Raw genomic sequence first — 19,099 nt, 5'->3', positions numbered from 1 at the left:
TCAGAATTAATCTTTACTACATCCGGCGTTCCACAGGGATCAAACTTAGGTCCATTGTTGTTCCTTTTATATATCAACGATTTATTTTTAGATATCAATAACAGAAAATTATGTTTTGCGGATGATCTTAAAATATACTGTGAAATTAAAACAATTGCTAACTGTATAGATTTGCAGAACGATCTAAATTATATAGATACTTGGTGTATAAAAAACAAACTTTTTCTTAATGTCAATAAATGTAAAGTAGTACGATATTCTAGGAAGGAAAATAAGGTTGATTTTAATTATGTAATTCAGGGGTCAGAACTGGAAAAATGTAATAGCATTAAAGATTTAGGGGTTATATTTGATTCAAAATTAACCTTTAATGACCATATTGAGCAGAAAGTATCTGATGCTATGAAAATGTACGGTTTTATCATCAGAAACTGTAGAAATTTTAGCGATATAAGACCGATTAAACTGCTGTATCTATCGTTAGTGCGAACAAAACTAGAATATTGTAGCTTAATTTGGTATCCTATTTATAGATGTTATATGCAACAGAATGAAAAGGTACAACGGAAACTTTTAAAATATTTAGCATTTAAGGTTGATGGAGTATATCCTGCTCATGGTTATGATTACGATTTGTTATGTAATAGGTTTGATATTGTAAGTTTAGAGTTAAGAAGAGTTATATTTTCGGTTTCATTTTTATTTAAATTATTACACAACTGTATTGACTGCAGCGATATATTAGACCAAATTAGATTTAATGTGCCACGAATATCTTCCAGGTCAACTATCGTGTTTACTTGTCCACGCGCGAGAACAAACATGTTACTAAAGTCACCGATTTATGTTATGTGCGATAACTATAACAAAATATGCAACCATTGTGATATTTTTTCATGCTCAATTAATCATCTAGTTGATACTGCATTGGTTTATGGAGTACCTTAAATTGTTAATTTTTTTATTAATTTTTTTTATTTCTTATTTACATAGTTATTTGTTTAATTAAATTCTGATTGTATGCTAACTTTAAACCAATAGAGCCCGACAGTGTTGTAGGATGTGAACTTATATGTTATTACCAAAATGTACGTGGTCTTAACTCTAAAGTTTCAGAGTTTTATACTAGTGTAAGTGAGGGTGAATATGACATTATTGCTTTAAGTGAGACCTGGTTGAACAAGGATGTGTCCAGTCTAGAGTTGTTTCCTGATCAATACGATGTGTACAGAAAGGATCGAAAATTTGATGTTGTAGATAAAACCACTGGGGGAGGCGTCTTATTAGCGCTGAAGACGGAGATTAAATCGTCTGTTATCGATGTATCCACATACGATCTACAGTTTCCCCTAATCGATATGTTAGCTGTAAAATGTTGTGTTGGTTATAGAAAATTTTATGTTTTAGTTCTTTATATTATTGATAAGTTAAGTTCTGAAGACTTCGAATACTTTTTTGAATGTTTAGAACAACTGGATATATTTAATGAAACCATTGTTATATTAGGTGACTTCAATGTACCGAAGTTTGTAGATCAAAGCAAATTAGATAAAAAAACATCAACTGTATTAGATTTTTTAAGTTTATTTAATTTAGTTCAATACAATGATGTGCCTAATAACTTAGGTCGTTTGTTGGATTTAGTAATATCATCAGAGAAATGTGATATTATTCATGATAATTCTTCACTGGTTAAAGAAGACGGTCATCATCCTGCACTTATGATAAAGATTAATAATTTGGGAAAAAAGGAAATTAGGTTTTTACCAAATTCTAATTCGAAAATGTATAATTTTCGGAAAGCAAATTTCACTTCTCTCTATTCTGAACTATTACAAACTAATTGGGACTTTTTAGATAATTACGATGATGTAAATATAGCATTAAAGCAATTTTATAATATATTGTATACAATAGTTGATAGATATGTTCCGGTATACAAAAATTATAAACATAAGTATCCAAATTGGTATCACTCAGATATTATTAAAAATATTAAGCTCAAAGCCAAAAACCGTCAAAAAGTATAGAAAAACAGGAAACGAAATATATCACATAGAATTTAAAAGATTGCGCAAAGTTATTAAACAGCAAATTAAAACTGCATATAACAATTACATTGAAAACATTCAAGACAGTATTACCATTGAAACAAAATCATTTTGGTCTTATGTACATACTAAAAATAAGTCATCGCGAATTCCAGGTGAAATGTGCTATGAGGGAAATACTTTTGATAATCCCCAGGATATTGTCAACGCTTTTAAAACATTTTTTGAAAAAGTATATGTATCTACTGACAATAATGAACCAGAGGACATCAGCGTTCAGGGTTTTAATTTACCAACCATTAATTTTTTGAAATTTGAAGATAATGAAATTCTGGAAGCTTTTAAAAGATTAAAAAATAAAATGACGACTGGTCCAGATAAGATTCCAGCATTTCTAGTTAAAGATTGTACACGAATATTTGTCAAACCGCTTCAAAAACTGTTTAACTTGTCTTTGGAAACTGGAAAATATCCTGAAATATGGAAAGAGTCAAAAGTATGTCCTATATTTAAAAATGGAGTTAAATCTGATATATCTAATTACAGACCTGTCTCTCTGTTGTGTAACTTCTCAAAGATTTTCGAGATTGTTCTGTATAATCGTATATATCCGTGTGTTCGCGGCTATATTGCACCTTTTCAACACGGATTCATAGATAAACGATCTACCGTCACAAACCTGGTAGTGATGACACAATTTATTTCTGAAGTATTAGATGAACAAGGACAAATTGATGTCGTATATACAGATTTCTCGAAGGCATTTGATAAGGTGGTTCATCCGTATTTATTATCCAAGTTATCAAATTTAGGATTTTCTGTTAATTTAATTAAATTCTTTGGTAGTTATTTAATAGGAAGGAGACAGTATGTATTCTATAATGGCTTTAAGTCAGATTTAATTCTGTCTAAGTCTGGTGTTCCGCAAGGCTCCAATTTAGGACCCTTATTATTTTTACTTTATATTAATGATTTGTTTCAAGAAATTAACTGTAAAAAATTGTGTTTTGCGGACGACTTGAAAATTTTCTGTAAGATCGACACTATTGGCGATTGTTTAGAACTTCAGCGTAACTTAACTGCTATTGATACATGGTGTACTAATAACAAACTACTATTAAATTCTGCAAAATGTAAAGTAGTGAGTTTTTGCAGGAAATTGACGACAATTAACTTTAACTATATAATTCAGAACTCTGTTTTGGAAAAATGTAATAGCCTCAAAGACTTAGGTGTCATTTTTGACTGCAAGTTAACTTTCAATTTGCATATTGAACAAAAAGTTTCTGAAGCTATGAGAATGTACGGTTTCATTATTAGGAATTGCAGAAACTTCACCAACATAACACCAATAAAATTATTATACTATTCTCTAGTACGTCCAAAATTAGAATATTGCAGTTTAGTTTGGTATCCTATATATAATTGTTATACAAAAGATATTGAAAAAGTGCAGAGAAAACTTATAAAATATCTGATATTTAAAATTGATGGAATCTATCCTAACCGTGGATGTGATAATAATACATTATGTTCTAGAGTTGACATGGTTAGTTTAGAATTAAGGAGAGAAATTAGTTCATTAACATTTTTGTATAAATTATTACATAACAGTATTGACTGTAGTGATTTATTAGCACAAATTAATTTCAACGTTCCTCGAGTTAGATCTAGATCAAACGTTTTATTTAAGTGTCCAAGAGCAAGAACAAATATATTAGTTAAATCGCCTCTTTTTGTCATGTGTAAGAATTATAATAGTATTTGCAATCATTGTGATATTTTTTCGTGCTCACTTAATGATTTGTTAAAAATGGCTTCTCTTTACTTAGATTAGGTCTCTACTATTACTTTGTAGATGTTATACTAATGAATTATGTGATTTTTTTTTTCTGTATTTGTCCTATAAATGGGAAACTGTTGGGCAATAAAGCTATTATTATCATTATTATTAACTAAAAATTGTTCAAATTTTTACCGTAGAAATGGGAAACTGTTGGGTAATAAAGCTATTATTTATTTATTTATTTATCCTGATATGTTTGTAGTGTCAGGACGTGTGTAGCGTTGTTTAGTCCAGGGTAATAAGGTTTTTTCCATGACACTCGAGCAGCCAGGGTACTGAAGCGTTTTTTCGACAGGTAATACCATTGATATAAAAACACCCCAGGATAGAACCTATGAGCAAAATTCTGGCGTCCAAAGTAGCTGATAAAAAGTAGCTAATAACTTGACATAACAATGGCCGACTCTTGGTTTCCGGAATAATTTCTTGATTTACCAACAGGAATGCATTAAATTATTGACTTAATATTGCCTTAATACATATTGTTACCTGTTTTACAATGTATTTTACATTAAAATATGTCACCAAATAAAATATTTATTATTTATTAACCACAAAAACACCTGTCAACGCCAACTTCACGTCAGAAATTGTAAACAGTATGTGACGTCAGTTCCGTCGCAGATCAGATGCATGTAAACTTATACACAGTTAGACCGCTTGGGTAATACCTATAAGAGCAAATTGTAACTATTTCCTGCGTAGGTTCTGGCGGCCATTTTTATATATAAACAATTTAGTGTCAAAAAAATGGCATTTTTTCCTTTTTTTTTCAAATCAATGGAAAACAGTGAAACATGGTTTTTTAGTACAAATATCTTTTAAGATTATGGAAAAAGCTTTAAAATGACGTATTAAAAAGTTTGATATACTCATTTATTGTTAATATTATTGCAAAAAAAGGTCGGAATTGCAAAAAAAATTAATTTCGCAATATCTATTGTAAAAATTAGTGTACAGCTTTGAAATTTTTGTCATATAACTGTTCTTTGGTGCTTAATGTGTTATAAAAATTTCAAAGCGATTCATTCAATTGTTTAAATTTTATTCAAATTGTTTATCCCAGAGAGCATTTTTTTGCAATAACATAAGTCAGAAATAAATGACGTTACAACCATTCGACAGGTGTCAAATGAAAGAGCATGAGTTATATTTTCAACTTGGTTTAAAAAACGCGAATAAAAAATGCATTTATTAGTAATAAATAATTATGCAAAAGTATCGTAAATCTTTCCTTATAAACCAAGATAAAGATTCTCAAAAATTCATATTACATATTCATATTCCAAGGGGTTTTACTCGGAGGTATCTGGTCTCTAGTTCTCTTTGTAATTCTGTCAAGTACCATCGTCTCAAACTTATTCATCTTCACCTGCCTCTTGTGATAAAACTTTTGTGGATTTTACATGTTATTAAAAATATGAGTAATACTTGTTCTAATATTGTACCTATATAACTATATTCTCCTTTTCATGAACATTTTTCAGTGCGTCACAAATTATAGAAAAAAAGGTAAGTCCGTGATAATACACATTTATGACATTTATTCTAACGTGACATTTTAGTTAAATCTGACAGTTGTCAAATTTTATTTTCAATTTGGAATAAAACCAAATCAATTGTGTCTATTGCATTTATAAAATGGTATTTTCTTTCATTTGTATAGTCGTATAAATTGTAGATTATATTGATAATATTATTATTTTATTTAATAAATAATTCTTTTTTGATTATGGCGCCATCTATCGACAACTAGAATAATCACCGAACTAGAATAATTACCAAAGTATTCACAGATGTGCCTTTTTTTCTGTCACATACAATTTAATGCGTTAGAGAGAAATCGAAAAACTGTGACGCACTGAAAGATGATCATGAGAAAAAGAATAGTACAGATTTATTAATTGATGTAATATAGTCCAGAGAAATAAGATTTTTCTCGTTACACATCCCCCTCCAGGCCGAAACCAAATTTTTTGAGTAGTATAGACATCTATAATAATAACCTATATATTTCCTGCAGCCGATTTTGATGATATACATAGTTATAAACAAATGAAGATCAAAAAACGGTAAATTTTCGCTTTTTTCGTCTATTACTAAAAAGTAAAGCATTCTAAACAAGTTTGAAAATAAGAAACGCATAAATCATATAAAAATTTTCAATATGGCGTTCGCTGAATACGTGTATCCTTATCTGTTGCTTAGAAAATTACAAAATAAGTCATAAATTTTGAGATTTTATAAATGTTCATAACTTATGTAAAAATTAAGTTAGAACCTTCTTATTACATACACGGAATGCTGAGACTTCTTGTGCTTAAATTATATTTTAAATTTCAAAGCAATTGGTCAAATAGTTTAAAAGTTATTTAATTTGTTTATCCCAAATTCATTTTTTTTGCAACACTATAGGTAAGTCAGAAAATTATGAGGTTACAGTAACACTTCGGACAGTTTATGAAAAAACTTTTATACTACATATATATATTTTATACTACATACTTGTATTAACTTAATTTAACCAAAAAGACAAAAAGTAATTTTAAACAGTGTAAAATTATTTTGCGATACAGTGGAACTTGCTTATAGCGTCATTGAAGGGTCCAGTAAAAAAATGACGCTATATCAGAGTGACGCTATACAAGAGGTAGAAAAAAATGAGATTTTAACGAGGCAAAATTTTATTACAGCACTATTGCTGCATTTAGGATAAAAAAAATAAGAAATAAAACCTATTATGTATATAAAACTTAAATTTTATGAAAAAGTTCTCTAATGTTGAAAAAAGTCAATTATTTTCTTCTGCACAACCCTTTCCGAAAAATAAAGTTTGCAAAACGGAAACCCATTGCACTTTATCCTTCATAAAATAAAAAAAAATGACAACCGTCTTTAAAATTTTATGACGCTATAGACGAGGGTTACCTTATTTTTAGCCGATAAAACCGGGTTTTTATTAATGTTATTGAATAAGTTTTGGCCGGACCTATTAATAATTGACGTTACAACCGAGATGACGTAACTACCGAGGCCGTAATATCCAAGTTCCACTGTATAAACAATTAGAATAACTTTTAACCGTTACCCGTAGAAAAATTATTTTGTCATATTTAGAAAGACTGAATTTTTATACACATTTAGAAAGAAAAACAATTGTCCTAGGACAATTAGGGACGAAGTTAGCCCCCCCGCCACATTTTTTATTCACATGGTCTTGCAAAATAATTTTGCAATATTTAGAATTATTTTTTGTCATTTTTTTTAAATTAAATTAATAGTGTAAATCTTCTTCTATAATAAACTATCCAAAGTATTACTGTAACTTCATCATTTTCTGACTGATAGTGTTGCAAAAAAAATTAATTTGGGATAAAGAAATTAAATAACTTTTAAACTATTTGACCAATTGCTTTAAAATTTAGAGTATGATTTAAGCACCAGAAGTCTCAGCATTCCGTGTAATAAGAAGGTTCTAAGTTAATTTTTTACATAAGTTATGAAAATAAACTCAAAATTTATGATTTATTTTGAAATTTTCTAAGCAACCAATAAGGATAGACATATTCAGCGAACGCCATATTGAAGCTTTTTAAATGATTTATGAGTTTCTTACTCTCAAATTTGTTTAAAATGCTTAACTTTTTGGTAATCGACGAAAAGAGCGAAAATTTACCATTTTTTGATCTTCGTTTGTTTATAACTATGTATATCATCAAAATCGGCTGCAGGAAATATATGTTATTATTATAGATGTCAATACTACTAAAAAAATTTGGTTTCGGCCTGGACGGGGTTGTGTCAATAACAGGATATTTTTTTTCTTTATTTCTCTGAACTAATAACAAAATATAACAAAATAAGGGTTTTTGCAATTATTATCTCAACACTTTTACAAATTATGTAGTACTTTTTATGATCTACAATAATCTACCTACATATTTATAATTCAAGGGATGTTTTACTCTGAGGTATCTGGTCTTTACCTCTTTTTGTAATTCTTTGTAATTGTTCTTCTCTTATGATGGGGCTTTAGTGGATTTTAAATATTGACTGATATTATTATTAGCTAATATTATTGTAATACATTTTCTAATATTGAGTGCAGTTGATTTATTAACTGATATAATAACAAAATATAACAGACTGCAGAGTACTAATAATAGATAAATAAAAATTTATACCTGCAGCCTGAAGATTAATTCTAATTTTTAATTTACTTGTCCATTTAAATTTGAGTTATTTTGTGGATCAGGCCAAGATAAAGATCATCCAAAATTCATATTATACATTTTTAATTCAAATGCTGTTTTATTCTGAGGTATCTGGTCTTTATTTATCTTTTGTAATTCCATCAAGTACCTTCTTTTAAAAATTATTGATCTCCACTTACAATTTTTCTTTTATTGATAGGCTTTTCTGGAATTTAAATACTGGTTGCTATTATTAATACTTTTTAATATTGTAGTGTATTATATAACTGTACCTAGTAGATTTGAATGATATAATAACAAAATATAAGACTCCAGAGTACTAATAGGTAAATAGAAGTTTGTACCTCTTAAAAACTAATTCTAATTTTTAATTTAATTGTCAACATAAACCTGAGGTAATATACTTTGGATCAGACCAAGATGAAGATCATCCAAAATTCATATTAAGTACATATTTATAATTCAAGGGGTGTTTTATTCTTAGCTATCTGGTCTTTGGATCTCTTTGTAATTCTATCAAGTACCATTGTCTCAAACTTATTCATCTTCACCTGTCTCTTATGATAAAACTTTTGTGGATTTTAAACATTGTTAAAAATATGAGTAATACTTCTTCTAATATTATTGTTGATAACTATAGTACAGATTTATTAATTAATATAATAACAAAATATAACAGACTATACTAAATTTACAATCAAGATGCAGTAGAAATAAACAAACCAAAACATGTTAAATGCTACTGGAGAACTCCCGAATCATAATTTACAATTTATATACATTGTAAACCCAAATTATGATTTCCAAAGTTTATACATTGTAAATTATGATTCAGGAGTGCTCCTAGTAGCATTAAACGTGTCTTGGTTTGTTTATTTCTACTGCATCTTGATTTTAAATTTAGTATAGAATACTAATAGGTAGACCGAAGTTTGTACTACTTCCATTGTGTTACTTAGACTAATTTATACTCCACTTTTTATTACAATTATTTTAATATATACATAAGTAATTAATTTTGAAGTCGATATAAACTTTACATATACTACGATGGAAATTCCTTACTATAATTTTAATACATTTAAGATAAAACAAGTGAAAAACATTGCAAAGTGGAGTACTTTCAACAAGAAATTAACTATGTGAAAAGGAGAAAAGCAATGAAATAGTGGCATTAAAATAAATATTACCCACTGCAGTAATAATTAATTAATTCAGTAGTACCCATTAATTAATTAATAGTCCTAACCACAAAGAAGAAACCAATGCTAGTTACATTTAATTGCTTCAAAGCTGAGTTTAACTCAAAACCTGTTGAAACAGATTCCATGGCACTTTTAGAATAAGGAGGGAATGAGGGGAAACTGGAAATAGTTCCTATTATGAGACTTCAATACTATGGGAAACAAGAATTCACTAAGAAAAAAAGTGTTTCAAAAAAATTCAGGAAGAAAAATATTATGAAACCAAAGCATATAATCAGAGTAATAAGCAGATAAAATAGACAATTTATGAAGTTATAACAATATTATTGTAATAAGGTTCTGAAACTTCTGTGGCAAATGGACTTGATTCCATGCCATTATCTTTCCACACACACAAGGGTCTGAAAGTGTTTTCTTGTGGCATGTCCAAGTTAAATAGGTCTTCTTCTTCTTGTAGTGCCTATCCGTTTCGGATGTTGGCGACCATCATGGCAATCTGCACACTGCTGCTCTGAAAAGATTTGTAGTGGTTGTGTTGAACCACGTTCGTAGATTTTTCAGCCAGGAAATCCTTCGCCTTCCTGGTCCTCGCTTTCCCTCTACTTTTCCCTGCAAGACCAGTTGCAGCAGTCCATATCTCTCACTGTTCCTCATGATGTGACCGAGGTATTCGATTTTGGCTGTTTTTATTTTGATTAACAGCTCTTTAGCTAATAGGTATTATGTTGTAATTACAATTATATTTTTACCTAAAAACATTTGTCATTTTGATTTTCACTCCGTAAAGCATCAAATATTTTTTAGGTAAAAATGTTATTGGCATTACTTAAGTACAACTAAACTTTGGCTAATCGCATATAAACATAACATTTCAATATTACTGAAAATACTATTATTTAAAAATATAACCTTTAACAATTTTTTTCAGAAAAAAGTATTATTTATGAGCTAATCTTTCAATCATTCATTAAGCGTTACAACCCCTAGGTAGTATAGCTAACGCCATGGCATTCAACATGATATTCTTTTGTGGGGTAGATTATTGCTCTATGTTATTTATAGCTTGCTATGTGTCTTTGCTGCTGTAATGACTCTTTTCCATTTATTTCTGTTCTTGCACTGAACTTTCCAGTCTTTAATAGTCACTGTTCTTATATCTTCTACATCATCCAGCCATCCTCTTCGTGGCCTTCTTCTACACTTGGGCCATAGTGGTGTCTGGTTAGTTACACTTCTCAGCATATGTGAGAGTGGGTGTCTCTGTATAATATGTCCTATCCATTCTAAGCGAAGAGATTTTATGTCTTTGACAATATTTTCTTCCTTTAACTCTTCAATTTCGGCATTTGTTTTTTCTCCTTTCACCCTTACTTGTTACATTGAGACCAGTATCATTCTCATTATTTTTCTTTCAAATTTCAGAAGGCTGTCTTTCTCTTTCTTGTTAATCGTTTTGTTTCCTTCCCATAATGCTTATCTTTATTCTCTTACTTAGAGTCTTGCTTCTCAGCAGATTTCTATTCATTCAATATGTTATTTTTTGCCTTTCAAAAAGCTTTCCTATTCTCTCTTTTCCAGTTTTCCCTATTGTTACACCCAAGTAGCTAAAGGTGGACACAGTTTCAAATTTATTTATGGTTGTGTTATTAACCCTTAACTACAGAGACCCAGTATTTTTTACCGATGGGCATTCCCAAAATGCGGATTTCGTGGTAACCTCACCACTTAAAAGTTCATGTGTCTCTGTACCTCTCGGGCAGTTTGTATAACAGTGCTAGTCAAAGTGTGTAGCAGTGTAGTGTGTATTATCAATACATATACTCTTTTGTAGCACACATCAAAAATCTTAACCCGTAAAAATTACTGGATGTCTGTTTTAAGTAAGTATTGTGATGTGGGTACTATATTTGTAAATGTGAAATGTTTATATTATTTTTTTGTGTTTTTAGGGAAAATGTAAAGAAATGGGCTGTGGTAGTGATCCTGGATCTTGTTGTTTGTTTGGGTTTATATGACTGCGGACACTAAATCCATTCGCCAATCCTGGATCTTCAATGATGGTTAAATTTGAAGATAAAAATTTTGAGACAACTTTGCAAAAATGGAATTGCCATTTAAGCCTGCGAAAATTTTACCCCTTGCAGATTTTTTCTCATGGATCTAAAAATTTTCGTAAATGCTATTTTATGTTTCCTTTGTGTTTATATGTTACGTTTATTTGTTAAAAAAAGTCTAAATTTTTGTTCACATCATTTATGGCCGTTTGTTTAAGATTAAATAGACCAAAAATGTGACCAAAATTTCTGGTTTAATAGATTTTTCTTTAAAAATCTTGTATTATTTTATTAAAATCACTCATTTTACCATTTTTCTCATATCTAGAGACTCCAGAAAAACACATAATGCATCATTTTTTTGTTTTTTATTATTAACTTTATATTTTGACTCTATTTTAGAATGACCGGCAAAAAATACTGGGGATCTGTTGTTACGTGGTAATAATGGGATGTCTGTAGATATTTCTGAGTTGTTGTGTTGTCCTTCTCTATCGGCATGTATTTTCTTTTGTGCTGGTTTACCTCTAGCACTATTCTCTTTGCTTTCTTATCTAATTTTTCATTTGCTCTTGTAAATGTCATCTTCGTCTTTGCCATAATGACTACATCATCTGCTTATGATATTATTTGAAGTTGATCTCTAATAATGTTTTTGTTTACGAAGTTTGTCTTCCTTATTATTGCTTCCAAGTCGAGGAGATATCCTTAGCTGTGATTGATCTCCTTTTGTGTCCATTATTGGCTTGTTTATTTCTTTGTGTAATTCTCTTCCTCCATATTTTATTAATTCCACTATTTCATCTTCTCCTGCTGTTTTTCCATTTTGGAAATTTTTAATTTCTTTTTGTACTTCTGTGGGAATTTCTTCTTCGTTGTTATCTTGTATTATTGGTCTTACTTCTCCATCACAGTGTATTTCCTCTGTGGTAAATAGCATTATGTCGTAATATTCTTCCCATATACTGCTGATCTCTTTATCTTCAAATAATGTTTCTCCTTTTTAGTTCTATGAGCTAATTTTAATTACCAGAATTAGGAATAAGTAAGAAATTTGTAAAGAATTACAGTTGGTCCATAATATTACAGTAAGAATTTCTTAAAGTGTTTCAGTTTAGCCAAAGTGATTTATAAAAAAAGAATGTTTATAGTCAAGCAAACCATTTAATATTTCAATAAATGCATTTAAAGTATGGTCTTATGATTAACTTAGTAGTATTACTTAAATCTTAATTACTGGGCTGGATGATGGCAGTGATGATGATGACTGACTTGTCTGAGAGGATGACAGCATCTTTTAAATTTTTGTGCTCTAGCCAATCCAGAGTTTTCCTAATAGATAGCTATTGTTTCTGCACAGCTGCAGATCTAGACATTTGCCTTGGGAGGGGGAAGGAGTGGGGGCTAGGGAGTTTATTGAGTTGAATATATTTCTGTTTCAACTTTTTTTCTTTAATTTCAGCTCATGTTGGGGGTAAATTTCCTCCATCCTCCTTTAGATCTGTCACTACTTCTACACTGTAAATAGAGCAATGTGAAGAAAGTTTTATTTTAAATGATTCGTTACTGCAAGCTGGAAGGAATGTACTGCAGACCCTACCTTCCTATCGTTCAGTTTAGAGCCACAATAATAAGAGTGAAACAGATAAAAAAAAAACAATTTTTGAAGTCATAAAAATACTACTACGAGGCATAGGAAGAGAGTAAAAAATATGGATTGACGGCAGTAAAGAATAGACAGGAAGAATCTGCCACCAGAAAGCTCGAGACACATGAATGTGGAAAACACCTGGGGAGGCCTATATGCAGGACTGCACCAGAAGAGGCTACTAAAGAAGAAGATTGCAGTTGGTAAGAATTTGGCACGAATAAACTAGCACCACATAGCTCAAGACAGACGAAGATGAAAAATACAAGAGGATGCCTATGTCCAGGAGTGGACAAAGGAGGCTGCTATAGAAGAAGATTACAATAATTAATAAGAATTAGACAGCAAGAAACTGGTACCAAATAGCTCAAGACAGACGAATTTGGAAAACAGAAGGGGAGGCCAATGTCCAGTAGGGACCAGAAGAGACTGCTAAAGATGATTCAGTTGGAAGATTTTCTTGAAGTGTTTCAGTTTATAATTTTCATTAAAAAAACAGTTTAAGCTGAACTGATTTATGAAAACAGTATGTTTATGGTTAAAAAACCATTATTATCTTCAGTAAGTACATTTAAAACATTAGCAATTGTTTAATGTTAATTGTTTCACCAGTATTTTCATTAAAATACTTTCCACTAATTTAATAAACGTTGTTGCTTAATTGGCTTTTTAGAAAGTATTAATTGCAATATGTAATATATATCTATGATGTAAACAACAAACTTTAAAAAATATTGATCATTAAAGAAGTCGTTATTCTTTTATTTATTGCAATTATCATTAAATAAACATTTCTCAGCAACAACCAGAAATCAAGGCAACTGTTTACAAAAATCTCCACTAGTTGAAACCTAACCTCAATCACGAAACTCCTCAATTCCACTTTACTGCATACGTTTGCAAGTCTACTCTCCGTTTTGTATATAATTTATTTTTAGTAAAATATTCTAGTGATAAATTAGCCGACAGCGCCCCCTACACGAGCAGGATGTGGCCCCCCTCTTATTCCGGGGGCTCCTTTTCCAACGCAGCTCCTTCGTCTAGCGCTAGAACTACCGGCCTGCATAATATGCGCTTACTATAATTTGACAGCAACTCATACACACAACTTTGTTTTGCATTGTTTTTAAGGCTACTTACGAGTAAAATATGGTTAAATTGGTGATAAAAACGGCATAAACTAGTTCTGAAATGATTATAGCATGCAAAGCGATGTCAAAGTTCATGCATTATTACCCCCCAGCAACAGAAAAACGTGAAAAAGTATAAACAAAGTTAAGTTAATGACCTGTTAGCGATTTCCTCAGAAAACGGTTCACTTTTCACATCAGTTTTCAGTCATCCGCGCGCAGTTTTGTCACATTCGTTTGTCCATCCAAAAACACAAACAAAACATTATCGGATTTTCACTGTTATCTCAACTTTCCCCAAACAATCATAAAAATAAATGAAGGGTTTCTTACCTTACCCTGAATTGTTGTGTCACAACGCCACCTATCTTATATGCGTCGCCGTTGTTGTTTCACGTTTCACCAAAAGCACGTATTCCATCAACGATACGAGCTCTACCGACCGAGCCCGAAGCCTAAACGAGACACATGTTTGCTATGAACTAGCTAATAAAATTATCTAAAATTATTCCAAAGGAGCTGAATTTTCGCGTTTTTCAATTAGATTCGAACAATACAAGTATTACCATTATACAATCCACAAAAATGTTCGTATTTTGAGAGTTAATTCCGTGTTAAAACCGATGTTTTAGTACTAGGCAAACAATCACCTTATGACGAAACTTTTAATATTATTTTAACTTGTCATGTTGATAGGGACGTGGTTCTTTCGCCAGGAATTTCTGCTATAGTTCGTTTTTCTGTCGCTAGGAGGCTTGGCAAAACGCCGTCTTTCTTTTAAAATTATTATTTTTAATTAATTTTCCGGCGATATTCAGCGGCTGTTCAAGGTTTTTTACTCTTTGATTATATTTTATCATGATTCTCGCTATTACATGAACATGTCGAGGGGGATTAGACTGTATTCTCTTGGAGTTGAGAGAGTAGAAAACAAATTCGTGTGAATTGGAATTGGAAGATTTCTAGCCATGATGGGTATCTGAATGTTAAAAAATGTGGCGGAGCTCGGCCTCGATCTTTGGTGACGTTGATCGTAGCGTTTTCATAATATATTTTTATTTTATGTATGTTACTTGCTGATTGTTTATTGCAAAACGATTTCTATGAGTTGCTTTGTCTTAATGACTCATTTCTTTAAATAAAACTCTGACTCCCTGCATTTTTGAAGTTTTTGAAGTTCGGCCTATATTAATTTGAAAAATTTTTTAAACAAATTGATATTTAAACCAGCGAAATTTAACATTTTGGCATCATGAAAATTAAATTTGTTAATAAAATAATACCTAATATTTGAAAAGAAATGATGAATGAAATAAAGCAAGTGAGGAAGGAACAAGCCGAAAACACTAAGCAATTAATGGAAATGAGGCAAGAGCTACAGGAAAACCCGAATACATAAAGAAAAACAGTAAGAAAAATGAAGAAAAACCTGATCCCTCCAGGAGGATTTAAAATTGACAAAAAACCATAGAAACATAAGAAAGGGAGTGGAAACTTTCATAGCCAGAGAGAACTACAAGTACAAGTAAATGCACAAAGATTGGGGAGAATGTCTGCGTTACAATTATTGAAAAATCGAGATATTGAAAAACAAGATCAAGTTAAAAAACCACAACAGCCGCATTTACGTAAATAGTGACCTAACGATAAAAGAAAAAGAAATATATAAACAAATAAGTAAAGTGACGAAAGAAGAAAGAGAAAAAGGAAAAAATACAGGAATAGGATACAAAAAGTTAACAGTAGACGGTAGGTATCTAGAGCAGCGGTTCTCAATCTGTGGTACATGTACCACTGGTGGTACATATCATTATTTGCGGTGGTACACAAAACGCAAAACTGTCAAAATCACCACTATTACAGGCAATTAGATTACCTATCTAGATAGGTAGTTATTTCAGTTAGGTGGTACCAAAAATATTAAAAAGTACTTTGTGGTACATGATTGAAAAAGATTGAGAACCACTGATCTAGAGAATCGAGATGAAGGGAAAGAGCAACAAGCTATACGCAATAAAAAAAGGGAAAGCTACACAAGCGGGTTCAACAAATAGTAACGCCATGGCTATAATAAGGACGATTTTTTTGGCAGAAGGAGAAGAATATAGCAAGAAAGAAAATAAACAAATTGAAAGTGGGAACATAAGAGGGACCTACAAGGAAGGAGCATTTAAGAAATTTAGATGAAATACGTGAGAAGTATAGAATTGAAATAATGGCCTTGCAAGAAACCAAGCAACTGAGAAGTGAGATAGAGAAAGTTGGAAAAGTACTCTTTTTTAGAGAGTGCCAGAAAATAAGTATTTTGTATAATGTAAATTTTACCAAAAAATCTTTACCATGTAACGAGTTCCATCCAAAATCCAAAATCCTCTCCAAATAAACCTTAACGGAAACAGAGAGGAAGAAACTGCAGAATTGGAATGGCGACAATTAAAAACAATAATAACGGATTCTGTAGAGGAAATTGTCGAAAAAGCTAAGAGGGAAAAATGCGGAATGGTATGATGATGGATAGAGAACTGTTGCAGGGGAAAAAAGGCAAGCTAGACTTAATCAACTTTAAAGCAACAGCAAGGAAATTTATAACGAGAAGAGAAATCAAGCGACTTGAATATGCAGAAGAAAAATAGTATGATAACGTAAAAAGAGAAGCTTTGAAAAAACAAATACACAAAATTAGCGTAACAGAGAATAGAGCTGCAGACAAGAAAGCAGAAAATTTTATAATTCAATTATTTAGACCAAAATTAATAATGTGCTAAGACAAGGATGAAGAACTATTAACAGAGAAGCACAAAATTATAAAGAGATGGAAATAATACTTCGAAGAAAACCTTTTTTTATATTTTTATCTGTTTTTTACATTTTTTCTTCAAGGCAGATTTTTCATAAAATGCTCACAATGTTTTTAAAAGTATTTGAGTGCTTTAAAATGAGCTGAGATAAAAATTATTCGAATGGAAAACACCGGAGTTATTTTTTTTATTGGCTTTAGGATTAGACCATGCGGCCAGAAACAAAGTAAATAGTACATACATAAACATAATATATCTTATCTAAACTATCTAATTAGTAATCTAAGTCTGACCGACCTTTTTGTTAAGAATAGATATAATAAACATTTTATTTTCAAAGTGAATTTTTGCTAAATTAATCTTAATAAAAATTTTGGGATAAGGACAATGGTCACACTTTTATCATTCAAGGGTTTTTCTTTTTTCTTAATAATTATTGATTACCTGTATACCCACCCCACACGGTAAGGCAGGCATGTAGGCAATCAAAAGAAAAGACATTTAAGGTTACAAGCCTAATCTAGTCATTCTATAACTTAATTTTACAGTCATATAGGAAAAACAAAATAAAATAAAAAATACGTTTATCACTCAGTGCCAAAAGATACATAACATTATAGGGACCGTAAACGTTTAAACTTCTTAAATTTTTTGTAAGAATGTCCGACTGATGTGTGTACTTCTTACAATTAAAAAATATATGATCCAAGTCCGCCGTTTCATTGCAAATATCACAAAGATTGTTATCAATTATTTTTATTTTGTATAAATGTGCCGGATAGCAAGCATGTCCAAATTTCATCCGAGATATGGTTGTTATGGAACTTCTCGGATAATCGTAATTTTTAAACCAGTAATTTTTTCGAATATCGGGTTCTAGCAATGTATATCTTGTGCCTTTTGTCAAAATAAAATGTTGGTATTGTTTAGACCATTTTTTATATAAATTATCCTTAGCAATATTTATTCTCTCAGCTAATGTTAATAAGGGTGTAACATCTTCTCCCAACTGTATGCTTTCTTTAGCCGCTTTATCAACTTGTTCATTGAATGTGATACCTGAGTGTGCTTTCACCCACACAAAAATAAATTTTCTAGTTTTTTGCATTTGAGAGAGCAAAGTTTTTATTTTGGCTATGTAAGGATGACTATATGCGGAGTTGATTTGTAAATGGGATTGTAAACTATTTAAAACCGAAAGTGAATCAGAAAAAATTATGGAGTATGAAATGTTATTTTCCATTATAAATTCAATAGCTTTCAAAATAGCAAACGCTTCTGCTGTAAAAATGCATGTTTTTCTACTCAATTTAAATCTGCTTTGTACTTGCAGTGGGACAATAAACGCCGCACTTGTTCCATAAGGATTCTTTGATGCATCTGTGTAAATAGCAGTATGCATTTGATATTTGTTTAATAGCTGATTGATTATTTCATTATTAAGATATCTTAATTCAGAATATCTAGGTATAATTACCTGAATGTTCAACAATAAAACATCTAAGTTGACTTTAACTGTTGTAGGGGAGGTTCTAAATCCTTCACATAAAGGAGGTGAGTTTCTATTAGACCAGTATGATCCTGTAAGGTCCTAAATATTTAGGGTCGAGATCTTTTAAGTAAGTGATGAATCTTTGACTTTGCACTTGATTATCATTTTTTCTGCCAATAATTGCCTTCTCAGCTCTAACGGAGATTCCACAGTTTCTACTCTTAACGGTTCAATTGGAGTTGATTTCATTGCACCAATGCAGAGTCGCAAAGCTTTGTTTTGTAAAGTATCTAATTTTTTTAATAAGTTATTATTAGCACTGCCATATAAGAAACTGCCATAATCTATAATTGATCTTATATATGATTTATAAAAAGTCAAGGCTGTTTGGGGCTGCGCCCCCCACCATGTCCTCATAATACATTTCAAGAAGTTTAATCCCTTACTACATTTTTGTAAAATTTCTTCAATGTGTGCTCTAAAGGTTAATTTTTATCTAGAGTGATTCCGAGATATATTATTTGGTTGGTTAAAGAAAAATTAATATCATTCAGCTGTATGGTCGTACAATTTGGAATACTGTGTTGGGTGAAAATGACCACTTTTGATTTATGCGGAGTTAAATCAAAACCTAGATTACTTATATTCCACCAGAGTTATT

The 19,099-nt window shown here is 30.8% G+C and overlaps 1 protein-coding gene across 5 annotated transcripts in view; it reads right to left on the bottom strand.

Moving 5' to 3' along the window:
• Window positions 1–14,821, bottom strand: part of LOC114328850 (uncharacterized) — a 231,239-nt gene extending 216,418 nt beyond the window's left edge. For 3 of the 5 annotated variants that reach the window (XM_028277811.2, XM_028277849.2, XM_028277843.2), the window contains exon 1: window positions 14,307–14,815. The gene's annotated coding sequence lies outside the window, so the exon portion shown is untranslated. Of the gene's footprint in view, window positions 1–14,306 lie in introns of all 5 variants that reach the window. The other 2 variants (XM_028277827.2, XM_028277820.2) reach the window with 2 other exon arrangements.
• Between the last annotated feature and the right edge of the window lie 4,278 nt (window positions 14,822–19,099).

Source organism: Diabrotica virgifera, chromosome 3 (assembly GCF_917563875.1).
Source record: "Diabrotica virgifera virgifera chromosome 3, PGI_DIABVI_V3a".
NCBI lineage: Eukaryota > Metazoa > Arthropoda > Insecta > Coleoptera > Chrysomelidae > Diabrotica > Diabrotica virgifera.
Note: the sequence above shows the minus strand (reverse complement) of the source record. Positions and strands in the feature narration are given on the sequence as shown.